Source organism: Carassius carassius, chromosome 45 (assembly GCF_963082965.1).
Source record: "Carassius carassius chromosome 45, fCarCar2.1, whole genome shotgun sequence".
Taxonomy (NCBI): domain Eukaryota; kingdom Metazoa; phylum Chordata; class Actinopteri; order Cypriniformes; family Cyprinidae; genus Carassius; species Carassius carassius.
In genome coordinates, this window is record NC_081799.1 from 26283171 (window position 1) to 26311145 (window position 27975).

The 27975-nt window shown below is 37.2% G+C and overlaps 1 long non-coding RNA gene across 2 annotated transcripts in view; it reads right to left on the reverse strand.

Annotated features, from left to right (window-relative positions):
• LOC132127668 (uncharacterized) overlaps positions 1 to 27758 on the reverse strand; it is a 43346-nt gene extending 15588 nt beyond the window's left edge. Inside the window, exons 1-3 of one of the 2 annotated variants that reach the window (XR_009427572.1) lie at positions 27697 to 27758; positions 15183 to 15478; positions 11434 to 11542 (exon numbers count right to left, since the gene is read on the reverse strand). This is a non-coding gene — a long non-coding RNA (uncharacterized LOC132127668). Of the gene's footprint in view, positions 1 to 11433; positions 11543 to 15182; positions 15479 to 27696 lie in introns of those variants that run through there. The other variant, XR_009427573.1, reaches the window with a different exon arrangement.
• Positions 27759 to 27975: the final 217 nt, after the last annotated feature.

Here is a 27975-nt window from a genome sequence, read left to right on the forward strand (position 1 = left end):
GCCCTTGCCTTGTCTTCTTGTCTTGTTTTCATGTTTGGATTATGTTTGGTTTTGACCCCTGCCTTGACTGTTTACCCCTTTGGATTACCCTGTTATAAATGACTTACCTGCAATTGGTTCTATCTCCGTGCCTCATTGGATCCCGAACGTGACAGATACACAACCTTTCAGAATAAAAATGATTGCAACAACATCAAAAAAAATGTTTCTAAAGCCAAAAGTCGCATATTCTCCACAGTATTCTGGTGTAAATTCATTTGTAGATGCTCTATGAATTAGATGCCAACATGGACAGGCAGTACGGCTTGCATAAAAACAAATGTAAAAACACTACATTAAATTATAACTGAAGCAGCAGAGAACAGAAAATAGAATGATAGAGCATTTGATCGAATGATGGAATGACAGAACAACAAAGTGACAGATAGATAGAGTTATATAGAGAGCAGCAGAACTCTAGATAAATCAATGGAATGACAGACAGAGCGACAGAATGATGGAGCAACAGAGCAATGGAGTGGCAGAATGATAGATAAAGTGATGGAAAGGTAGTCTCAGAGAGATGGATAGAGCAACAGAATGATAGAGCAACAACACAGAGTGGCAGAACGATTGATAAAGTGATAGAAAGGTAGTCTCAGAGAGATGGATAGAGCAACAGAATGATAGACAAATGAAACAGAGTGGCAGAATGATTGATAAAGTGATAGAAAGGTAGTCTCAGAGAGCTGGATAGAGCAACAGAATGAAAGGGCAACGAGACAGAGTGGCAGAACGATTGATAAAGTGATAGAAAGATAGTCTCAGAGAGATGGATAGAGCAACAGAATGATAGAGCAACGAAACAGAGTGGCAGAACTATTAATAAAGTTATAGAAAGATAGTCTCAGAGAGATGGATAGAGCAACAGAATCATACAGCAATGAAACAGAGTGGCAGAACGATTGATAAAGTGATAGAAAGGTAGTCTCAAAGAGATGGATAGAGCAACAGAATGATAGAGCAACAAGACAGAGCGGCAGAATGATTTATTAAGTGATAGAAAGGTAGTCTCAGAGAGAGGAATAGAGCAACAGAATGTTAGAGCAATGAAACAGAGTGGCAGAACAATTGATAAAGTGATAGAAAAGTAGTCTCAGAGAGATGGATAGAGCAACAGAATGATAGAGAAACGAGACAGAGTGGCAGAATGATTGATAAAGTGATAGAAAGGTAGTCTCAGAGAGATGGATAGAGCAACAGAATGATAGAGAAATGAGACAGAGTGGCAGAATGATTGATAAAGTGATAGAAAAGTAGTCTCAGAGAGATGGATAGAGCAAGAGAATGATAGAGAAACGAGACAGAGTGGCAGAATGATTGATAAAGTGATAGAAAGGTAGTCTCAGAGAGATGGATAGAGCAAGAGAATGATAGAGCAACAAGACAGAGTGGCAGAATGATTTATAAAGTGATAGAAAGGTAGTCTCAGAGAGATGGATAGAGCAACAGAATCATAAAGCAATGAAACAGAGTGGCAGAACAATTGATAAAGTGATAGAAAGGTAGTCTCAGAGAGATGGATAGCGCAACAGAACCATACAGCAATGAAACAGAGTGGCAGAACGATTGATAAAGTGATAGAAAGGTAGTCTCAGAGAGATGGATAGAGCAACAGAATGATAGAGAAACGAGACAGAGTGGCAGAATGATTGATAAAGTGATAGAAAGGTAGTCTCAGAGAGATGGATAGAGCAACAGAATGATAGAGCAACAAGACAGAGTAGCAGAATGATTTATAAAGTGATAGAAAGGTAGTCTCAGAGAGATGGAAAGAGCAACAGAATCATACAGCAATGAAACAGTGGCAGAACGATTGATAAAGTGATAGAAAGGTAGTCTCAGAGAGATGGATAGAGCAACAGAATCATACAGCAATGAAACAGAGTGGCAGAACGATTGATAAAGTGATAGAAAGGTAGTCTCAGAGAGATGGATAGAGCAACAGAATCATACAGCAATGAAACAGAGTGGCAGAACGATTGATAAAGTGATAGAAAGGTAGTCTAAGAGAGATGAATATAGCAACAGAATGATAGAGCAACAAGACAGAGTAGCAGAATGATTGATAAAGTGATAGAAAAGTAGTCTCTGAGAGATGGATAGAGCAAGAGAATGATAGAGAAACGAGACAGAGTGGCAGAACGATTGATAAAGTGATAGAAAGGTAGTTTCAGAGAGATGGATAGAGCAAGAGAATGATAGAGAAACGAGACAGAGTGGCAGAATGATTGATAAAGTGATAGAAAGGTAGTCTCAGAGAGATGGATAGAGCAAGAGAATGATAGAGCAACAAGACAGAGTGGCAGAATGATTTATAAAGTGATAGAAAGGTAGTCTCAGAGAGATGGATAGAGCAACAGAATCATACAACAATGAAACAGAGTGGCAGAACGATTGATAAAGTGATAGAAAGGTAGTCTCAGAGAGATGGATAGAGCAACAGAATCATACAGCAATGAAACAGAGTGGCAGAATGATTGATAAAGTGATAGAAAGGTAGTCTCTGAGAGATGGATAGAGCAAGAGAATGATAGAGAAACGAGACAGAGTGGCAGAACGATTGATAAAGTGATAGAAAGGTAGTCTCAGAGAGATGGATAGAGCAACAGAATCATACAGCAATGAAACAGAGTGGCAGAACGATTGATAAAGTGATAGAAAAGTAGTCTCTGAGAGATGGATAGAGCAAGAGAATGATAGAGAAACGAGACAGAGTGGCAGAACGATTGATAAAGTGATAGAAAGGTAGTCTCAGAGAGATGGATAGAGCAAGAGAATGATAGAGAAACGAGACAGAGTGGCAGAATGATTGATAAAGTGATAGAAAGGTAGTCTCAGAGAGATGGATAGAGCAAGAGAATGATAGAGCAACAAGACAGAGTGGCAGAATGATTTATAAAGTGATAGAAAGGTAGTCTCAGAGAGATGGATAGAGCAACAGAATCATACAACAATGAAACAGAGTGGCAGAACGATTGATAAAGTGATAGAAAGGTAGTCTCAGAGAGATGGATAGAGCAACAGAATCATACAGCAATGAAACAGAGTGGCAGAACGATTGATAAAGTGATAGAAAGGTAGTCTCAGAGAGATGGATAGAGCAACAGAATGATAGAGAAACGAGACAGAGTGGCAGAATGATTGATAAAGTGATAGAAAGGTAGTCTCAGAGAGATGGATAGAGCAACAGAATGATAGAGCAACGAGACAGAGTGGCAGAATGTGATATAAAGGTAGTCTCAGAGAGATGGATAGAGCAACAGAATCATACAGCAATGAAACAGAGTGGCAGAACGATTGATAAAGTGATAGAAAGGTAGTCTCAGAGAGATGGATAGAGCAACAGAATCATACAGCAATGAAACAGAGTGGCAGAACGATTGATAAAGTGATAGAAAGGTAGTCTCAGAGAGATGGATAGAGCAACAGAATCATACAGCAATGAAACAGAGTGGCAGAACGATTGATAAAGTGATAGAAAGGTAGTCTAAGAGAGATGGATAGAGCAACAGAATGATAGAGCAACAAGACAGAGTGGCAGAATGATTTATAAAGTGATAGAAAGGTAGTCTCAGAGAGATGGATAGAGCAACAGAATCATACAGCAATGAAACAGAGTGGCAGAACGATTGATAAAGTGATAGAAAGGTAATCTCAGAAAGATGGATAGAGCAACAGAATCATACAGCAATGAAACAGAGTGGCAGAACGATTGATAAATTGATAGAAAGGTAGTCTCAGAGAGATGGATAGAGCAACAGAATGATAGAGCAATGAAACAGAGTGGCAGAACGATTGATAAAGTGATAGAAAGGTAGTCTCAGAGTGATAGATAAAGCAACTCAATGATAGAGAGAGAACAACAGATGGAGTGTCAAAACAAAGGTTAAAGCAATTAAATGGATGAGTGTCAACAGTAGAGCGACAGAACAAAAGAGTGACGTAACAACAGAGTGATAGATTGATGGATAGAGTGATAGAATAATAGATAAAGTGATGGAACAGTAGAGAGGCGGAACAATAGAGCAACAGACTAGATAGATAGATAGATAGATAGATAGAGTGGAAGAACAATAGATAAAGCGATAGAGTGACAAAGTGATGGATAGAGTAACAGAATGATAAATAAAGCGATAGAGTGACAGTGATGGATAGAGTAACAGAATGATAAATAATGCTATAGAGTGACAGAGTGATGGACAGAGCAACAGAATGACAGATAAAGCCATGAAAAGGTAAAGTGACAAGAGAGCAACACAATGTTAGAGCAGCAGATAGATAAAACCAATGTAGCCACAGGACAAAAGATAGAGCAACAAAAATTATAATAAAGTGAAGAAATGTTGGAGTGACAGTTATAGACAAAACATGATGAATACAGCAACAGAATGACAGAAAACGTGATGGAATGATAGATTGATAGAATGATAGAGCAACATATAGCAATATAGCGATATAGCAATAGATAGCACTACAGAATGATAGCTAAAGCACTTGAATGGTAGAGCAACAGAATGATAGATAAAGTGATGGAACAGCAGAGAGACAGAACAACAGAGCAACAGACAGAGTAATAGATAAAGTGACAGAAAGGAAGATAAAGCAAAAGAGTGACAGCGTGATTGATAGAGCAACAAAACAATAGATAATGCCATGAAATGGTAGAGTGACAAGAGAGTGACACAATTTTAGAGCAACAGATAGATAAAGCTATATAGCCACAGAACAACAGATATAGCAACAAAATGATAAAGTGAAGAAATGGTGGTGACAGTGATGGATGGATACAGCAACTGAATCATAGATAAAGCGATGGAACTGATTGACAGAATGATAGAGCAACATATAGATAGAGCAATAGATAGCACAACAGAAGGATAGCTAAAGCGACTGAATGGTAGAGTGACAGAATGATAGATAAAGTGACGGAATGGTAGAGTGACAGACAGAAAGAGCACCAGAATAATGGAAGGAAAATGTAATTTTTTTTTAATGGTTTTTAATGGTATTTTTAATTGAATGATTTTTGTAAATAAGAAAAAAATTATTTTTAAAGATTAAGGTCTGAGTTATTTAGAAAATAAATGATAGTATGAATGACATTGTGGTATTTCTCAAGAAACTTTCATTTAATTCTTTTAAATCTGTCATTATGAATGATCCAAAAACTCACTCAAAAGACACTCACCTGTCGCCACCTGCTGCTGTAATGATGTAACCTACAGAATTAATGGTGAATTAATCTAAATGCAAGATTTGAGTCACTGAAATGAATCAAACTCCACGATAAATGCTTTTACATCATTGTATTATTATGATAATGTAGTGTAAATGTTCATATTCCGTTATTTAACGTCTGTATTACCTGCAGGTTTCATGTGTTTCGACTGCAGATGGCTGTGCAACTCATGATGAAACAGCTTTGCATCATCACAGTCTGTTTGGCTCTTAAATAAAGAGAAATAAAAGTTTTTTTCGCAGCCGCAATAAGCACAGATTTGATTTGGAACACAGACTCCTCGTTCTCAGTCTCTCACTCTCTCTCTTTTACACACACAACACACACACACACGTTTAATACAATATGCCCTATTTAGAGAAAACACAGCATCTATGTTCCATAAATTTGCCAGTGTTATCTTCAGACGGCTTCCCAATGAGCTGGAAGAGCAGACGAGAGCGCGGGAGGAAGAATTTGGCTCATTCCGAGTGATGTCAGCTGCATTCTAATGTCTGATGATTGCATCTCCTCCTAAATGTCAAGTGCATTTCCATTTAAAGTACTTGCTTAAACACCCATGAAGAGGGGACATGCGGGTGCTCCGTGCATAAAGGCATGAAGAGGGAGTCTCTCAAGAGCCAGCGGCCAGAAGAAAATCACCTCCTTCCCCTTTTTTCCCTCAGCACCTTTAGACAATGTCTGCTAATACCGTGTCTCTCCCTAAAGATAGAAACTGGTCGCAGACTCAGAGGAGCGCTGACACCATCCCACACATATGCACACGTATATATAATTTGTTAACCTCAAGATAGGAGCTGTATATTACATATATTATCTCCCTGCAGCATTGAACTGAGGTGAGGCATTGCTTCAGTCCATATTGCATCATTTACAGTGTCAGAAATTCCAATTTGAACATACATAATTAAATTCCCACCTGCTAAGTTTAGTTTTTCCGACTGGTTATTGAATATTGCAAAACCCAAATTGCATTTGATTTTCTCCAAAGTTAAATTCTCTATATTAAACTTTAACAAACCTTAGTCAAGGTAAATTACTAACAAACTTTCTGGGCCTACCAAAAATGCAAAATTGCATGCAAAAACACCTTAACCCTATAAAGCATGCTCTGTCAGCATTGGATTGCATTGCATTATATGTTTGGATCATTATAATCTCATTTTACTGAGACATATTACTGGAGATATAGAGTGATCACTGATATTAAGATCAGTTTATATCAGTATCTGCTCTACTGTTAGAAAGTTCTCATTGATTTACATTACAAGCATCAGAATCTTTACATTACAAGCCTTTAGAGTAAAATTAAGCAATTTTTCCTCCATATTAATCTCACTGCATCAGACTATATGAGTCATAAAAGCTTGATGCATCACACATAAATGTTCAGTAAAACAAAAAAAATGCATTTTTAATATACATCAGGCTTCGCAGGGTTAAATCAGTATGAAATATTAAGAGTTGCACAGCCTCATTTTTATTCGCCTCAAATTTAACATGGCAATCCTCACTGAAAAGAGCTATAATGCCATGAAATAAATAAATAATGAAAAGCATAATTGCATTAGCAAGCGGCATGAAGGATTATACCAAGATCAGACAAGACCAACGACACACTCGCCACATTTCATTTTGAGTCATTAGAAATGTAAAATGACACGCTTGAATAAAACTCGAGTGAACGACGCCAACCTGTGCCAACGAATGTGACGAACCTCCTCCAGCATCCATCACAGCCACCTTTTCCTGAGGCCTATAAACATCATAAATGATGCGTCGTGTGGAAGCATCATAAGGGAGATTTATTGAATGACACGTTTGGCCGTGCATCAGCCCTGTCGTTTGATACATTCTATTTAATTAGTATGCTGATGTAGAAATGTTTGCAATGATGAAAAGGTAAAGGCAAACTCACATGCACCATAAATAACCTGCGTAACGACAGCAGTTTAATGTCCAATTAGGTTAAAAGGGTCTGAGAAACAATGGCGCATTGTAGACGGACGCCTTAAGAGACGTTGATGGAAACGAAACGGATTCATTAGCTCCATCCAAACATGACTTATCAACAGCTCTGACCGTCTTGAACTCGTCCGGCGTGCTTGATTTGGAGCTCTGAGAAAAAGCATGTCAAAGGAGTCTATAAGGTTTTACATGCATCAAGCACCGTTCTCCTGCATTTATGGTGCTGGTTTGCATAAAATCTTATTTCTTACACTTTTCAATATGTTCCACTTTTCAAAGTAAACCTTTTCAAGGTCTAAAAATGGGTTTTCGCTGAAGAAGAACCATTTTTTGATCCCAAAAGAAACCTTCAGATAACATATTTTCAATTTTTTGTGTGTGTGTGAAGAACATTTAAAAAATACCCTTTGCACTATTTAGAACCTTTTGTGGATGTTACAGTTTCTTCATAGAAACAACCATTGCCATTAAGAACCTTTATTTGAAAATGTTGTGTTTTCAAAGACACTGTGTTCTTAAAAAAAAGGGGGTTTTCAAATGCCATAGAAGAAGCATTTGGGGTTCCTCAAAGAACCTTTCAGGTTTCAAAGATCAGGTTTTTCAAGAAATAAAGGTTCTTTATTGGCACTGAAGGTTTCATGAAGACACTTTAACATTTATGCAATAAAAACAGGAAAAAGTTGTCAAAATGTTATTCACACTAAGAAAAAAAATGGAATGGTTCCACTGAAAGAATGAAAAAAATTTGATTTATATTATATAATTTTATTTTATTTTAATCATCCCCTTCAATGTGTATGGTGATTATGACCATACAAACTGAGACAGTTTAATATGCAGCTGAATCCATTCATTATGAGGTTGCTATGACAGACTTCCACAATTAACCTGCAGACAAACCACAGAGCAACAGTGGATCAAGTAGATGCTCCTCCCATCGACTGCAACCGACCAATCACATGGCTCCGATCTGAGACACAGACGCTCCACAGAAACATCCAGAACTTCAACCAAGGACAGAAGAACGTGGCACACATCAGAAGCACATGCGGCGTCTGGGTCCGTCCTGAGGGTGCGAATCAGCCTCATTTAAGAGACTGTGAGTATTCAAGCACAACCTCGAGCTCAGACACACTTCAGGAGAAAGGACACACTCTTCTGCACCAACCAAATCTTAACAATCCATACAGAAGTGTTTCTGTTGTATAATAAAACAAGGCCGCTGTCGGCTTTGGCTTGCCCAGCTGGGGTTTAAAATACAGTTAATATTTAGTAACATCACTGACACCATCAGATAAAAAACAAACTTACACTGATCTGATTAATGACACGTTTGTCTTCTGCAGAGCTGCTTTAATTTGCAACATGAACACTATTTGTTTAATAGAAAAAATCAGTTTTGTATAAAGCACTAATAAATGTGAAATAATAAGAGCTTAAATGTAAAATATATATTAAATAAACATATATATATATATATGTGTGTGTGTGTGTGTGTGTGTGTGTATGCATAAATAAATTCTAACCAAATATTTTAAATATGCTAAATATATGTTGTATACTGTGAAGCTCATTGAAAATATTTTTGATAATGCTTTTAAAAAAAATTTTTTTTTCACATAAATACAAAAACTGGCCTAAAATATATTGGTAGAAAATATATGTACGTTAATATTTATTATACATTTTTGTATATTTCTAAACGTATTTAAAAACAAATTATTATTATTATTATTATTTTTTTTGGTTTTTGCTATTTGAGATCTTTTCAACTAGTTTATTAATTAATGTTTATTCTGATTATTTTTCACACAGTTTTTGTCATCTACAAACCATCAAGTTCTGCCCATCAAATGATGCTTTGAGAAATCCGATTCATTTTAGTGAATCACTTTGTTCAAATCAATATTGATTCAAAATTTGAGTGTGTGTTCATCAGTAGTTTTCCATTAAAATATCTAACAATTCTCAAACCAAGATACATTTACTTGAGGAGAAAAACTAACAACTTAAGATATTGAGTCTTTTCTGAAAAAAAAAAGAATAAATTTAGTTTATGCTTAAAATAAGTAAACAATATAAGTCAGTGAGGTCAGAAAAATGAATGTAATTCAAAGGAAAAATAAAGTTAGGCATACACTCACTTCATTTTGATCAAGACTTTATATCTCCAACAATTTAGTTTCTCAAGTAAATGCATCTTTATTTAACAATGTTTATATATTTGTACACAGGAAAAAGCATTTTTTGCAGTCTAACGAATCTTTATTAGTGCCTTGTGTAGTTAACTTTTGTTTTGTTTCCAAAAACTCACCATGAACAAACACACATTTCTAAAATTGTTATGCATAACGGTTTCCCGATTCTTATTATTTCATAATGGAATTAAACTTTGATTATGAGCGCATGGGATCCTGTTATCACGACTTCAAAAGCAGATCATTACAGCACAGATGAAGACCAACACAAGATTAGGGTAATTAAAGCTGTGTCCCAGAGGAGAGCCGCTAACCAACACCTCCATCAGACGAACTCCTCGCTCGCTGACAGAGAAGGTCGACGCACAGATGTGAGTTACACTCATTACACAGATCTCAGGGAAGAGAAGAGGAACTCATCTGATGTCTCAGCACAAGCTCCTCTGTTCTCGGCTTTAATCAATGTTATCAGTTCACACAGACGCTCAGAAGCTCTTCAGTTCTACCCCGCCGGCAAAATCATTTCTGAACGCTGTGCACTTTCAGCTGCTGTGACATTAGTTTATCTACAGCAGCACAATACAGACTTGGGACGGATTGATGTTAGAAAGGCTGTTAAACACTGGAACCATTCACATTCACACAGGATCTGATCATTAAGGGTCAGACCGGAGTCCTCGGCTATTAAGAAAATACTGCTAACGCTGTCATTAAAACATTATTTCTAAATGCTCTCCGGGTGTTCAAAAAGTCAAGTTTCAACATGTTTTTAGTTTTTCTTGGTTACTGTGAACGTCTGAATATTCAAAAGCAATTTTCCTCTTTTGAGAAAACATTAAAGGAATTTTTCATTTAGTCACAAACATTATGGGAATGTTACATTTGAATGTTTAAAACTAAAACTTGCTTTTTGCGAACATTAGAGAAAGCTTTAAAGGGATGTTCCTTTTATTATTTTGCAGACATTGTGTTTTTGAATATTCTCTGACTGTTTAAACTTGCCATTTTCTCATGTGAATGTTACTTTGGATTGTTCTCTGAACATTCTATTGTCTCTTCTGCTCATCAAGGTTGCATTTATTTAATTTAAAAAAAGTGTAAAATAGTGAAATATTATTATTCATTAAAGCATCTGTTTTCTGTGTGAATCTGTGTTAAAGTGTAATGTATTTCTGTGATGCTCCGCTGTATTTTCAGCATCATTCCTCCAGTCTTCAGTGTCACATGATCTTCAGAAATCATTCTAATGATTTAAGAAACATTTCTGATTATTATCAGTGTTGAAAACAGTTGTGCCGCTCAATATTTTTGTGGAAACTGATGCATTTTATTTTTCAGGATTCACAGATGAATCGAAAGTTCAAAAAACAACATTTATTTGAAATAGAAATCTTTCATCTCATTATAAATGCATTCACTGTCACTTTTGATCAGTTTATTGTGTCCTTGCTGAATAAAAGTATTTATTTTTTGTATTCAACTTTTGACCATAGTGTATACATATAAATTCCCTGATGACGGCCTTCTCTAATCATCACCTGGAGCAGGAGGTGTTTAACACATGAGAGGAGGAGAACAGAAGCCGGGCTCCGCTGGGGAATCGTACACTCGTAAGGAAACAATCCACTGCGGACTGATAAGGGAAAAACGTTAATTACACAGGTAAGCCTCGGGGTTGATGTAAAAGGCCTGTGGAGGAGGACGACCCCGAGCTACACGCCTCTGCTTACCCACACAGAAAATCTGATTGCCTTCAGAGTTTCACCGGAATGCTTGTGTTCTCGCTCCGGGACACAAACTCACTTAGAATTCATTAGAATCACTGCATGTTTTTGGATTGGGGGCGGGACGGGGGCGGGGCTACATGATGAGTGACAGAAGAAACTCAAACTAGATTTAATAAAATTTGTGAATTGCCACCGGTAGCTTTATATATTAACATTCAGGAGACGTCAAATTATTTAAATAGAAATCCACTTATTTTACCTTGCCGTGGAAGGCTTTTCTTCTCAATGTCATGAGTTCTGGGATGCTTGGATTGATTGACCGGAACGTCAGGAACGTCAAACACAATTGGATGTGAATGAAAATGAGTCTGAAGAGCAAAGTACAGTGGGTTTTTACTGTGACATACACTGACGCTGATTATTAAGGCAACAAAACACTTATTTTAAATCTTTCTTGTTTGACAGTACGTATCATAAATCAAGGTACAAGCTAAGTGACTAAAGATAGTAAACGCTGCTTTCTGAAAAAATGTATAAAAATGATTTTTATGCTTAAAATAAGGAAAAGATATCTGCAAATGGGGTCAGAAAACACTTAATTCAAAGGGAAAACCAGATTACTTCTTTAACACACTGGAAGCTTTTCTTTTTTTCTTATTTTAAGCATTAAATCACTTAATTTAGTTACTTTTTTCAGAAAAAAGACTTAACATTTTATGTTATTTTGCTTCTCAAACCATAAATATTTACTTGAAATAAAACAATCGAATGAATGAATGAATTCTGATTGGATGTGACCCTGAAGCTCTGCCCACAATGACCCTTATGCAAATTAAAGATGCATGTCATATATTTGCCACTGCATTGATCATAATCTACTTGCTTTATACAGGAGACTTTATAATCACAAATGAGATCTCTTTAATATCTCAAATGTCTCTCAACAAGATTAAAAAGGAGGTTTCCTGCTCCTCAGATATTTCGAAAAATAGGTTTTATGCCAATACACTCACATACTTTGTGTGCTTTTATCGTTCCTGACAACTTTAAGGAGAAACATCCGAGATAAAGTCCACTAATAAATGAAATAACAAGATCTCCTGAGCTGTGGAAGCTCAGGCATTTTTCCTCAAAGATGAATAATTAGTGTTGTTTAGCATTATAATCACACACTGAACTCTTCCTCTTTCTGTTGCTCCTCTAGCATTGTTTTCAGATGAGGAGATGAATGCTGTGTAGTGAAGTGACATCTTTTCTTAATTTAGCTGCTGCCTTGAACACCTGCCTGACCTCTGACCCCTGCAGAGTTTATAACGAAAAGATAATGCAGACACACTCAGACCTTCAAGTTTGCTTGTGGCAAACAGGGAACCTTGAAATAGCTTCATATGTTCATCAGCATCTCATAAATGGACCGGTTTGCTGCATTTGCATCCTGTCAGTCAACTGAATTTAGTGAATCAAACTTGTAAATATTTTACACGCTCCTCTATTGTGTTTTATAATTCATACAGGTGAAGCTCTTACAGTCTCAGCTAAAGCTCAAACCGCTTGTGACACAGCTCAATGTTTTAAAGCTTGGTTTTGCTTCAGGATCAAAAGTAATACTAGCAGTGTTGGGGGAAACGCATTACAAGAAACCTGAGATGCTTAGTAACTAGTAAAGTAATGCATTACTTTTTAATTTACAAGAAAATATCTGAGTTACTTTTTCAAAAAAGTAACGGCAGCTACTTCGTTTTCACAAATATTGTTAACGAGACGTAGTTCTAAAAACTGATTTAGTATTCATCAACACTGTTGGGAACGTTACTTTAAAAAAGTAATTAGTTATAGTTACTCACTACTTGTTCCAAAAAGTAACTGAGTTAGTAACTGAATTACTCTATAATAAAAGTAACTCGTTACCAGGGAAAGTAACTATTTGCGTTACTGTAAAAAAAAAAAAAAAAAAAAAAAAAGTTGCTATATGTCAAAGAATTTTTTTTTTTTAGCAGTTTTCACAAGTCAGTTGAAATAAGTAGAACAGACAGGTGTTCGTACATAACTTTCGAGATGTATTGCACGTAAACAGACAGCAAGAGTTTTATCCTGCACTCTTTGTAAGAAAAGTGTTTTTGGCCACTAGCTTTGTAGATGCGTGTGTCACACATTACATGCACGTTCTTGCCTTTGACTACAATGAATTTGAAGTAGTGCTTATATCTCCACCTTGAAAATGCCAACTTTTCATCGAATTGCTCCTTACTCGCCATTTCTGCTGCTGCTGCGAATCTCTGTGTAGCTGTTGCGTGTGTGTGACTGTGTTTGGCGCCGCTGGCGCGTGTGTGTAAAAACACTGGCTCTGATTGGCTACCATGAAACACATGACTCTGCCTTAGCCAATCATAATCGCTTATCTCGTTATTAACCCACCTTCTCACTCGCTGTGTGAGCCAGGGGTGCGTTCGGATTGCATATTAAATCAATGCATAGTAACGCACCGCATTTGACGTTCAGTAACGTTAACGGCGTTGTAACGACGGGAAAAGTAATTAGTTAGATTACCCCGTTACTGAAAAAATAACGTCGTTACCTAACGCCGTTCTTTTAAACGCCGTTATTCCAAACACTGTTCATCAAAGTGAATTAAAACTCAGAATTTGATGCAAACCTGCAATAATTAAACATGTGAAATAACATAAATGTATCTAATCCCATTTTATTAACTAATGTCTTTGCTGCTGACCTTTGATGATACTTTTATACATACTAATAACCAAAAATTACTTTAGATAAACTAACGACTGGGCTTCATTGTTTTTGTTTTTTATTTGCTAAAGAGTGTAGAACCTTCTTCTTCTGTGTTCTACTCCTTCAGCCTGAGGTTTATTCATTACACTTTCTGGTGTAAAGCGGTTTTATTTTTGCAATAAAAATAATTTCTTATATTAAAAACAATCAAGCCCTGTTCATATTTAAAAAGTAATGCATATGTAACGCAAAATTAACAATGCATTACTTTCCATAAAAAGTAACTAAGTAACATAATAAGTTAGTTTTTTAGGGAGTAACGTAAATGCGATAATGTAATGCATTTATGTAATGCATTTTTTAAAGATAATACTAATTAGTCATTAGATATTAGTTATGATTTATTAGACACTAGTAGTTATTTATTAGATACCAGTACTTGTTAGATACTAATGTTTATGTATTAAATACCAGTTCACATTTATAAGATACTAGTACCTGTTCCAATTTGTTATATTAATTATACATTTAAGTACTGAGTAATATTAATTAACCACATGTACTTACTAGATGGTTTGGATTAGGATTAGGGTTTGATTAAGGTTACTTGCATGTAATTATGCATAATTTATTATTAAATATTTAAGTATTATTGAATAGATACTGTATTAGCACTATTAACATGAAAATATATACACGTACTGGAATGTTTGAGGATTAAATATGAGCACAAAACCAGTCATAAGGGTCAACTTTTTTGAAATTCATCTGTATGCATCATCTGAAGCTGAATAAATCATCTCTCCACTGATGTCTGGTTTGTTCGGAGGACAATATTTGTCTGAGATACAACTATTTGAAAATCTGGAATCTGAGGGAGCAAAAAAATCTAAATATTGAGAAAATCATCTTTAAAGTTGTTCAGATGAAGTTCTTAGCAATGCATATTACTAATCAAACATGAAGTTTTGATATATTTACGGTAGGAGATTTACTAAATATCTTCATGGAACATGATCTTTACTTAATATCCTAATGATTTTTGGCATAAAAGAGAAATGTATAATTGTGACTCATACAATGTATTGTTGTCTACTGCTACAAATGTGTGCTCCAGGGTCACAAATGTTAAAACAGCTTGCCATAGTGTTTCTTTACATTCACTGCACACTGCTAAACTCTGGTTTCAAAACTGAAGTGATTGGCGAGTTATTAGAGCTGATGGTGTCACTAAAGTGTTTATTAGGCGTATTGTCGTGTAGTTTCTCCACCCACCGGCAGCCATTTATAAACTGGTCTGGGAAGTGATTCAGAGAGGCGCGTTCCTCCAGAGTCTCTGCATCTTCAGAGGTGACGTTCGTCCTCAGGTAGAGTCTCTGTGGATAGGGTGGCCACATTAATGACCATCTGCTCAGAGAGACCCAGTCAACGGCTCTTTAATGAAGACGAATGTGAGGAGGGCCGGACCAGGAGGCGGTCAGCGGGGGTCTAATGACACACCTTCAGCCGTGAACCTGCCACCCGCTGTGACTGATGGAGAGAAACACTCAGAGCTCCTCGAGTGACCAGCGCTGGAAGACAAACACAGGAGCGTCAGTACAACAAACCTCCTGCGTGCATGAACAATACTGACTTTATAATGTGCATTATTACTTTAAATTAAATTAAAAGATATTAACTGTCTACCAGTCAGAGGTTTGAATGATTACGATTGTTTAACGCTTTTGAAATAAGTCTCTCCTCCTCACCAAGGCTGCATTTAATTCATCATAAATGCAGAAAAACAATTATATTATTACAATTTAAATCATCTGTTTTCTGTGTGAATCTGTGTTAAAGTGTAATTTATTTCTGTGATGCTCCGCTGTATTTTCAGCATCATTCCTCCAGTCTTCAGTGTCACATGATCTTCAGAAATCAGAATAATATGATGATTTACTGCTCGAGAAACATTTCTGATTATTATCAGTGTCGTGCTGCACAATATTTTTGTGGAAACTGTGATACACTTTATTTTTCAGGATTCACAGATGAATGGAAAGTTAAAAAGAAACATATATCTTTTGAATTTGAAACATTTTCCAATATTGCAAATGCATTTACTGTCACTTTAATTTAATGCATCCTTGATGAATAAAAGTATTATTACTATTTTTTTTCTTACATACCCAAAACTTAATGGTATTGTATCATGGTTCACAAAAATATATTTTTTAACTTTGATAATAATCAGAAATGTTTCTTGAGCAGTAAATATTTTCATTTCATGATTTCTGAAGATCATGTGACACTGAAGACTGGAGGAATGATGCTGAAAATACAGCGGAGCATCACAGAAATAAATTACACTTTAACACAGATTCACACAGAAAACATATATATTAAATTGTAATAATATTTCACATTTTTTCTCTGTTTTTGATCAAATAAATGCAGCCTTGGTGAGCAGAAGAGACAAAAACATTGTAATAATTAAGTTCAAAAAGATTTGACGGGAAGCGTATGCATAAAAATGTCTACAAAGACCTAAAGTAAAAATATCATTAGATTTTTTTATTGTTCATATAGGGGTCATTCTGAATATAATAATCCCACTTTAATTCCAGAATCAAACTGCTACTAGAACCAGTAACTTAGCCAAAAACTAACTTCACTGCTGTTCTTAAAGTGACAGTACACCCAATAACGTCATGTAATGTCTTTAACATTAGTACTTTGGTGGTACCACACTTATGGTAAAAACATGGTACTTTTTGACCCTTTGTGATAAAGTCGTATTATAGCAGCAGCAGTGAGTCTTCAAGACTGTTTCTGTTCATTACACACTGCACCGCTTTACTTACTTACTGAACAAGCACAAGCAGTTCATCACATAAACCAACAGCTGTTTAATGTCAGCGGCTCATACAGGAAAGCGGTCAGTCGTTAACAGTGTTGCTCTCCATGTTTTAATTAGGAAAACATGAGAGTTATAACCCTGGAGGAAGAGAGCGGCAGAGGACCTTAAAGAACACACACACATCTGCCCGACTCAAAATTACATTTTATTGGGTTCATGAAAACCGTGCTGACATATTTTATTGGATTTTGAAGAACTATGTTGACACGGTGAATTTCACAGGATGTTTAATGCGAATCTCGGCGCTCACAAACGCCGCCACAATAAAAAGCTAACAAAACATAATCAAATCGTACTTTGCTCAATCGCCGCGCTCCTCCAAATCAAATAACCACAAATAACTCACAACAGCAGTTCCAGTTGTGTTCATGACACGTTTGAGGATGAAAGTGTGAAGAATAAGTGTCTGTTATGACTAGCTATACTGATATCTTTCTCTTCACAAGAATATGTAAATATCGCAATATTACACACATTATAAAATGACATTATCATGTATAAAGTGTGACCAGATAAACATCAACTTAAGTATGATTGATATATATATATATATATATCCATTTTGATTTAAAGTACTAAAATAAGTCAAATGAAAATGATATAGAATTATTTAAATAAAAGTGTAACATTTTTCAGCTTGCTAATAAACATTACTTGAAATAAAATATAAAAAACGGTTATTTTTGGTATTGTGTTTCAGCTATTTAAAACATTTTTCATGTTAATTTAGTTTAAGCTGAAGTACTAAAGTAATTAAAACTAAAATTGTATTTTTTTTAAATATCAAAAGCCATATTAGTATCATTACAGATGACAACCACAACTTCTTACAAGCTAAAATCTAATTTTTTCCCATGTGACTTCTTTCACCACGAGGCCTTCAAACTACATCTGGCTTTTATGATATAAACAATTTCTACAATAGTTTTCTTTCTAGTACTTTTACTGTACTGAAAGCAAGTGCAGGAAGTCACAAAGTCATTTTAGCAATAAATAAATAAATAATCAGAAGTCAGAAAGAGCTTTATTGCCAAGTATGTTTGCACATACAAGGAATTTGTTTTGGTGTCACAAGCTTCCAGCACACAGAGACAACACACACAGATAATAAAAAAATAAGATGTAAATAAAATACTTATGCATATATAAATACACAAAAAAAAAAATAGAAAAAAAAAATAAATAAATAAAATAAATTGTATGTACAGGTGTGTTATAGATCAAATAAAATATAAAAAATATTATTATAAATAATTAAAATAATAATTATAAAAAATAGAAATACAATTAAAAATTAGAATTTTAAATTCATTATATAAATGGCAATTATAACAAATTTTAGTAATTTTACTGTACTGAAGTATAGCAACAGGAAGTCACAAAGTCTTTTAATATAAATAAATAAATAAAGCCCAGACAGTCTAGAGGGGTTATTTTTTAGGGCAATAACCTGCTCTCGTATCCTGGAGTTTCTAGAAAGTCTGAGAGATGAAAGGTTCAGCTGGTCTGTTCAGTGCTCTTTATAACTCTCAGCGTAACAGAAGGCAATGCTAGTCTGCCTCGGGCCAAAGCCCTGAGCACTTCTGCAATTAAAACAGCATTTCTTCCTAATGAGACGCTGATGATTCAGCTGGAGTACAGTATCACTGGACTACAGTAGAGCGCGGTGCATGGAGAGACTTTAAAATCCTTTCATTTCCTCTCATGTATCCGTTCACCTCCAGCGATAACCTGAGAGCGTCTGAGAACAACAAGCGCTCGCTCTCTCCTGATGAGACGAGATGAACACAGAACTGGTGACAACACTGGTGGCTTTCATGAGTGCAGCATTGAGCCAGAGGATCATGGGGACTGTTTGTCACGGTTGGTAAACCGTGATCTGTGGGTTTTGCACTTTGTGGGTGAAGTCTGTGTGTTACGCGTCAGCACTGATTAGTTTGTGGGCATCTCTGTTAATTGTCATCAGCAACGGCTGTCACTCATTACTGATCCCTATATATTGGCTTGTCTAGCGTCTTGTGTTCATGAGAGTGTTGTTTCATGTTTGTGACCTATGCTTTGCTTTCTTGTGTGTTTCTGCGTTGGATGTCCGTGTCTCCCCGGAACCCCGTCCACTCTACGCAGCCCACCACCAAGCACAGGCCCGGCGCCACAAGGGGGCAAAAGGGGGCAATGCCCCCTCAGATCTGACTTGTGCCCCATCCGTTTCATTTTTGTATTCATGGTTAAAAATAAAATGTTCAACCTTTTGAGTTAAATAATAATTGAACATTATCCCCATGGGATTTAGAATGTTCAGTGTTGTGACTCGTGACATTACTGCCAGATTCAAACGTCTTTCGCGTTGGTTGGCGCTGAGCCAGATACTGACGAGCTCAACGCTGTCATATATCACAACTATGCAGTGTTTCCAACCTCATAATGTTTATTTTAGATTTCAGACATTTAAATAGGCTACACATAAGCACTGGTGAAACAATAGCCTACATTTAGAGTCTGTGGAAGCAGCAATAACAATCTATTCAAATATAATTTGCTGACGTGTGTTTTTCATATCAGACAAACACAGTGGAAGTAGGCTCACTATAAAGTTTACTCTATTGTTATAAAGGTTTTTAAACGACCAAACACACTCACATAAACATATTTGAGAATCGGAATATCAGATAGTTGATGACATGGTAAGTAAGTTTGTGAATATTTCTAATAAAAAAGGAAAAACGAAATGAAGGATAGCCTATATCTGTTATACAGTGTTATTATTGTGGCTGCGGTGTTTCACGTGACAAATATGACGCGTTGCCATGTAAACATTAAGGGGGAACATTCTAAAATAACTGTCGCCTTGAAAAATCTTACTCTCGGGAGTCAGTTAGAATATTTTAAACTTAAGAGTGAAAGGGTTAATTATTCATATTAAATGACGCTGGCTTATTTTTTGTCGACTGTGTGATTTCCTGAAAATACAGTTGTTACTAAGGAGATTCAGTGCCAAATCAAGGAGACTGCAGCTCTTCTAAAAAGGTATAGGACATGATCTATCATCATTACGCTGTTTAAAATTTTCTAGTCTCTGGTTAGCTTACCTGCAGTTGCATATGGAGTGTTTTAGGGAGCTCTGTATTTAAAAATCTGTCGTTGCAAAGCGAGATCTCAGTGTGTATTAATCATTGATGGTGTAATGAAGTTAAGCCCCCTTAACAATTTCACATGCCCCCTCAGTCATTTCATCCTGCAGCCGGCCTGACCAAGCAACACCACTTACCTTCGGCTCGCTTCCCCGCAGTTCCTGTGCCACCCTCTCCTGCTGCCAACTCACCTCCAACTTCCGGATTCGTCACTCATCACCACCATCTTGGACTGTGAATTCCTCCCAGCGTTGTTTGTGTCTCAAGTACTGTCTGTATCATTGTCTTCATTAAATCTCATTAATCTCGCACTTGCTTCCTGCCACTCCTTCACCCAGTCGTTACAGAACGCTCTCACCAAACATGGAAGCAGCGAGCACCACTTCACTGTCTGAATTCATTCACCACAGCGCCAACCGCATGGATCAGCAGCAGGAGAGCATCGTGAACACCGGATGCGAGATCCAAGTGCTGGTGACACAGGTGTCCGAGCTCACCCAGCAGATTCATCAACTCACTTCTCCCACTGAGAGTTACTCCGGTGAGCCAAACTTTTGCAAGACTTTCCTTAACAAATGTTCCATGCATTTTGCATTGCAGCCCGCACCTTCGCGACAGAGGAGCCCAAGGTTGCGTTTGCTCTTACCCTACTCTCTGGCAGGGCCGCCTTATGGGGGACGGCGGTGTGGGAGAATCAACATCCGTGTTGCGCCTCGTTCCACTCCCTCTCCGAAGAGATGAAACGGGTGTTCGATCGAGGCCGCTCACCAGCTCTTGGACCTGAAACAAGGAGAATCATCAGTGGCGGACTATTCCATTCAGTTCCGCACCCTGGATCGATTCCTGCATGGGCTGGCCGACCGTGTTCGGAAGGAGATCTACCTCCTCAAACTGCCCCCAACGCTCAACGGCCGAATCGACCTGGCCCTTCAGGTGGACGCTCGGATTAATCGCCTGGGTAGACAAGTCAGTCCTACACGCCATTACCTCTCTGGAAAAGGGCCGCTCGAGTCGAGAGAACATGGTCGGTCCCGTCTATGATCACGAACCCATGCAGGTGGGTACAGCTCGGTTTTCCCGGAGGGAGAGAGAGGGGCGGAGGTCCCAAGGACTGTGTTTATATTGCGGTGGCTCAGAGCATTCCATCCATTTCTGCTTGTCCTGTTGTGCCTGTTTCTGTCTTTCAGAAAGAGAGCATGGTGTTATCAAACGTGCCCGCAGAGTACTTGGACCTGAAGGAGGTGTTCAGTAAGTCCCGTGCTGCTTCTCTTCCTCCGCATCGTCGCTACGACTGTGCTATAGATTTAGTGCCAGGTAAGTCTCTGCCTAAAGGCAAACTTTACTCTCTTTCTATTCCGGAGAGGGAGGCCATGGAGAAATACATTTCTGATTCCTTGGCATCGAGGTTCATCCACCCTTCCTCTTCTCCAGCGGGGGCGTGGTTCTTTTTTGTGGGTGAGAAGGATGGTTCTCTGCGACCTTGTATTGACTACCAAGAGCTGAACAACATCACAATAAAGAACACCTATCTGTTACCGTTGATGTCTTCAGCTTTTGAGAGGTTACAGGGAGCATCCGTATTCACAAAATTGGATTTACGTAACGCTTATCATTTGGTCCGCTTCAGGAAGGGGGATGAATGGAAAACCACCTTTAACACCCCTAGAGGGCACTTTGAATATTTGGTGATGCCGTTCGGGCTCTCCAACTCGCCAGGGGTTTTCCAAGCACTCGTTAATGACGTGTTGAGAGACATGGTAGATCAGTTTATATATGTTTACCTGGATGACATACTGATTTTTCTTCATCTCTCCAGGAACATGTTCAACACGTCAGACGAGTGCTCCAGAGGTTACTCGAGAATGGGCTTTTTGTCAAGGCGGAGAAATGCGTATTCCATGCACAGTCTGTTCCCTTCCTAGGGTATATCGTCTCGTCCGAGGGAATACGTATGGATCCTGACAAGGTTAAGGCTGTGACAGATTGGCCATCTCCAGATTCCCGTAAGGCCCTACAGCTGTTTCTGGGGTTCGCCAATTTCTATCGACGTTTCATTCGTAATTTCAGCCAACTAGTCTCACCTCTGACGGCCTTGACCTCCCCCAGTACTCCATTCAGGTGGTCGGATGCAGCCGAAACTGCATTTACCAACCTCAAGAGCCGCTTCGTTTCGGCTCCCATCCTTGTAGCTCCTGATCCCACACGGCAGTTCGTGGTGGAGGTCGACGCATCAGAGGTGGGGGTAGGAGCAGTTCTTTCCCAACCTGCTGCCTCGGACGATAAGATGCATCCCTGCGCGTTTTTCTCTCATCGTTTATCCCCTGCTGAACGCAATTAAGACATTGGTAACAGAGAATTGTTGGCCATCAAATTAGCGTTAGAGGAGTGGCGTCACTGGTTGGAAGGTTCAGGGGTACCTTTCATTGTTTGAACCGATCACAAGAATTTAGAGTACATTAGAACTGCCAAAAGACTCAATTCCAGGCAGGCTTGGTGGGCACTTTTTTTCGGTCGTTTTGATTTTACTCTGTCGTAAAATCTCTGTTCCAAAAATGTCAAACCCGATTCTTTGTCACGTCTTTTTGATCCCTCCGCCCGCCCGGTGACTCCCGAGTGTATTTTACCTGAGAAAATTGTCATCAGCACTCGTATGGGAGGTCTAATTGAAGGTCAAGATGGCCTTAGAAGGGGTAACGACTCCGCCCGGTTGCCCACCGAATCATTTATTTGTGCCGGAAGAGTTACGGTCCGAAGTTATTCAGTGGGGTCACTGCTCTAACGTTGCTTGTCATCCAGGGATAAGCCAAACCAATGGGTTAGTTAAACAACGATTCTGGTGGCCACTTATGGCTCGTGAGGTCCACGATTTTGTTTTGGCTTGCTCCGTTTGCGCCAGTGGTAAGTCGTCTAACCGACCTCCTGATGGGCTTCTTCAACCGCTGTCTGTCCCTTCGAACCCTGGTCACATATCGCACTAGATTTTTTTACCGCCCTCCCGCCCTCTAATGGCATGACGGTCGTTTTGACCGTAGTGGACCGGTTCTCGAAGGCGGCACATTTCATTCCCTTGCCCAAATTACAGACAGCCAAGGAGACAGCGGTCACTGTCCTAGATCTCGTCTTTCGGTTACATGGCCTCCCGGTAGACGTGGTTTCTGACAGGGGATCCCAATTCATATCCAAATTTTGGAAGGAATTTTGTAAATTGCTAGGAGCGATGGTTAGTCTGTCTTCGGGTTATCATCCCCAGAGTAACGGGCAGTCTGAGCGAGCCAACCAAGATTTAGAGAGAACGTTGCGATGTTTGGTCTCCAAGGATCCTTCTTCCTGGAGCCAACAACTCTCTATGGTGGACTACGCTCACAATTCGTTACCAGTGTCAGCCACGGGCCTCTCTCCATTTCAGTGCAGCATAGGTTACCAGGCACCAGCTTTTCCTAGTCTGGAATCTGAAGTCGCGGTCCCCTCCGCTCACGCATTTGTCCAGAGGTACCACTGCACCTGGACCAGAGCCCGCGAGACTCTCCAAAGATTAATTTTGTCTTATTTCATTTGATTGGTAACAGCCTTGTCATATAATTATTCAAAATGCATTCATTACATGTAAGATGGACACAAATATTTAAAAAGGTTAGAAAAGCTGCCTTTATAAAGGTAAATATTCCCTTTTAATAAAAGTTTTGGCCATTGCTTATAGGTTTGGGGTAATTTTTCAGCTGTTTTCTGATGTTGTAGAAATAGCAATTATGTTTGATAAATGCATGGCTGATGGATAAATCTATAGTGAATTTGGCATTAATTATAACTGGTCCAGGCTATAGATCTATAACAGTGAGCACTACTGTTACAAACGTCTTTCTGACTGAGCTGATCTGGCTTTTCTAAGCTGCTAGATTTACATTTTTACCCTGGAAATTGATTCTGACAAACCTCTGTTTCATTTTACAGTCAAACAATAACACCACCCTGCTGTTCCTCTGGCCAGAATCAAACAATCAGCACACTGCAGCTTCACCTACAGGACCTGTTTGAGACAGCCTGTGTCTGTTCTTCTACTGCCCTCTGCTGGAGAAACCAACACCAACAACACACAAGAGCAAAAGCATTTCCATCAAATCCAATGCTTTCGGATGTCACTGCACATTTCAGGAATAGTCTCACATAAAAAGGCTGTTATATATTTCTTTCTTTCTTTAGTAAAACATTACTAAACATTATATTATTTATGCAACATTATTATAAACATGATGTATTATTAAGCCAATATAATGGAGAGATATTATATATATATACCTTATTATATATACCTATCAGTGCAGGCCAGATTTATTTTAGTATTATTTAAAGTATTTATTAATATTTTTAATTATCCTTCCTGTTTTCATGATGATTTTAATTTTCTTAAAAATTAAATTTTATTTTTAGATTTTCTGTTTTCAGTTTTTGTAACATTATTCTTTGATTTTGTCATTTTTATTAATTTTTGTATTTTTAATAAATTGCTTTATTATGCTATTTCAGTATTTGTTTTGTTTCAGTTAGATGCCATGACAAAGTAACCTTTCAAAACTATCATTTAAGATTTTAATCTAATTGATATTTTAATTCAGTTTTATTTCAATGAACAAACACATTAGTTTTAATAGTTTTAGTAAACAGCAGATATCAGTATACACCCGAATTATTTAGTATTTTGACTTAGTCTTAATTTAAATTTTGTAGTTTAACCTGCACCAGAACGTCCTCGTCCTCAAAGCCTCTCCCACACGCACATGTCAGTGATTACGAATAGATTAAATGAAACAGGACAAATTTAATCTTGACAAACTATGTATCATTATAAAGATCTAAGCCTCAAGCATCGACGACAGATCGCTCTTTTTCAATGGAAAGCTTATAAAGACTGTATTTGCTACATTTATGTAAGCAGTACACATAAAAAAAATAATTAATGAAAACGCTGTACATACTAGATCCGTTGTAATAACGAGTCATAAACACATCCACAGCTGTAAATCCCGGTTTAGTTAAAAAGGTAAGGGTCCACTGAACAGTATCTCATGAAGCACGTTTAGTCCAACGAAGCAATAACGTTGTAATATGGATCATAATTCCCTTGTTTACATTTCATTTCTTCAGCGGCAGAATTGTTTGTGTCCGTTATGGAATAACTCACGGTCGAAAACTGCGTCTTGGTAGTAAAAACACGGCACGGTTTTGCAGCGTACAGTGTCGCAAACAGAATGAGGCGATCCACCGGAAAAAAAGAATGAATGAAAAATAGGCGGGAAATAGTTTATTTGAATTTGGCGCTCTCTTCTGAGAGCTGGTGACGCGCTCTGACGCACCTGTCAGCTGATGGAGGCGGAACTTACAGCGAATCGCAAATTCCTGTCTTTCTTTTTATTTTAGAGAGTTTTTATATATGTGAGAGTGTGTTTTATGTTGAATGTGAATGTATGTGCATGATTACCATCTGTTTGAGTGCAAATCAGCCCAAATCAGCTCGCTATTACTGAATGGTCACGGCTATCAAAGTGAACGCGTCTATATGAATAGAGAGAGTGGATTATTTACTTTATGGCACATTTGTGTTATTACCATCTGTATAAGTGGCCATCAGCACATCAGCACTTATTTGCATCGTAATTCATTGTAAAATATGCATCTCTAGCAATCTCAGGATGTTCTATATTGGCAAACAAAGTTAAATCTTTTTTTATTTTTCTTATTATTCTTATTTTTCTTACTCAAATTATTCTTATTGTATTTTTCTAGTGCTCAAATAAATCATTTATATGATGTCTAAGTTTCTGTCTAGTGTTTTATAATTTAAAAAAACTATGCAGTGGTATGTTTACTGACTAAATAGTTTGTAGACGCCTTCAATACTATTGGGAAATATATTTTCTTATATTTGGGGGGTGGGGGGTGTACAGATAGTCTCAGAAAAGTATTTGCAGTCTCATTTTTCATGATATTTTATTCAGATTTGAAATAGAAACTCATGAGACATGTGGCTTTCAACCCATGACTTTTCTAGATTGCTCCAGGACTCATTTCATGTATTTTTATATAAAATAAAAAAATATTTAAGAGTGGTAAAAAAAATTCAAGGCACTTCAGTGTCTATAACTTTTAATATTTTTGAGCATTATCAAATCTGGTTGATAAAAAGTGAAGCCCAAAGGGTCTTCTTTCTAAAGACACCACAATTATGTTTGTAACACACTGAAGTAGGAAACTATTACAATTATAAGTTAGTTAGAGCACTTTCAGCTGTGAGTCCCACATTGGGGGCTCAGGTTAACAGGTTAAATTCATTTTTATAATTTTGTCTTTTTATGAGTTTTTGTTTTTCAGTATTTTATTTTGTAAACGATTCTAATGAATATTCTATTTTTATTTCAGTTATAGTTTTAGTAACTTTAGAACGTAAACAAACATATATTATTTCAGTTAGTTACCATGGGAAATGGCAAACTATTATTATTATTTTACTTATTTTTTTGTCTTGTATTAATTTTAGATTTTATTTCCATTGTAGTTTTCAGTTTTTATTTTAATGAATGAAAGAATTGGTTCTGAATACTGGGTCAACAATAGAATTTCATGTCTAATTCTTTAGTTCAGCAGCACCTAAAGCCTGTTTGCCGTTCCACAGTCAGCACTGCATTAGTGAGAACAGATTATTACAGAGCAAACACAAATGGCCCTCATTTCTAACACAATGAATGCAGAGCAGAAGCTCAGGCCTGAGTCACTCATTCCTCCACTAGAGGCCAGCATTTATTCCTGTTTGGTCAGCACTAGATCACAGATGAATAATAATACTGGGCTTTTATCAGCTGTGTGTTTCTCAGGTTTCTCAAGTGTGGACTGAAGCTAGATATAAAAACACTACCTGTGTATTATTTATGTATTTAGTGCATGCACATAATGAAAACATTTTATGAAGTGCAAGGACTGTCATGAGCAGTTTCAAGCCAGCAGACTTCCACAAGGTCACCTGTGAGATATACACCTAAATAAAACAGAGAGTATTGGAGTGTGTTTTGCATAAAAACATTTTTTTTAAAAAACATTTCTGCCTTTCCACTTCAGAATGTTAATTTCAGGGTCAATGCTACTTGCTGATTCTTTTTAATGGCAATGAGTGAAACTGATTCAGAGCAAATTCTACACCAAGTGTTTATGCACTATTATACAATCTATAATATTTTGACTTGGCTTTTATAATTTCTCTTTACATATTAAGTTTTAGTTATTGTTGTGCTTTTGTCATTTTGCTAGCTTTTTTATATACGTATTTCTATTTTATTTCCTTTTTAGATTTTATTCAGTGTCACGCCGTTTCTTTGCAATTATTTGTGATATTTACTAGCAATGTATGAGTGAAAATTGTTTCAAAGAAATCCTACACCAATTCTCAGTGTTATATACTATTAAGTTATTTATTAATATTTTGATTTAGCATGTTTTTTTTCAATTATTATAATTAAGTCTTTGTAATTATTTCTGATTGAAAATGATTTCAAAGTTAATCTTGTAATGCATAGATATTAAACTCCAAAATGCACATACTTCCAAAAGTTTAAAACAAGTTACTGTAGCGTCGGTTTAATTATTAATTATATTAACAAAAGAGTCCAAATACGGTGTTTAGCCGCCCCTGACAACCATCACAAGCACACACACAGCAGCAGCAGCTCACATTTCACAGCAAACACGCTTTAAACACGACAAACTCCGCAAAACTCACCCACAAACAATGCGGGAAATAACCAACTCGGCCCCGATGACGTCACTTTGGCAGAAGTTCGTGGGAGACTAACGGGTGAGTTACCGACACCGAGTGACGTTACACCTACGATTCATCAGTGACTGTCGGAAACATGAACTGAAATCCATAAACTATTCATTCAATTGATTAATTGTATTTGTTTCATGGACTAACATGATTTGTGAATGTGCGATTTTTAAATGGCTATGTTTATTTCACATTATTGATTTTATTATTTGTACTGAAGCTTAATAATTA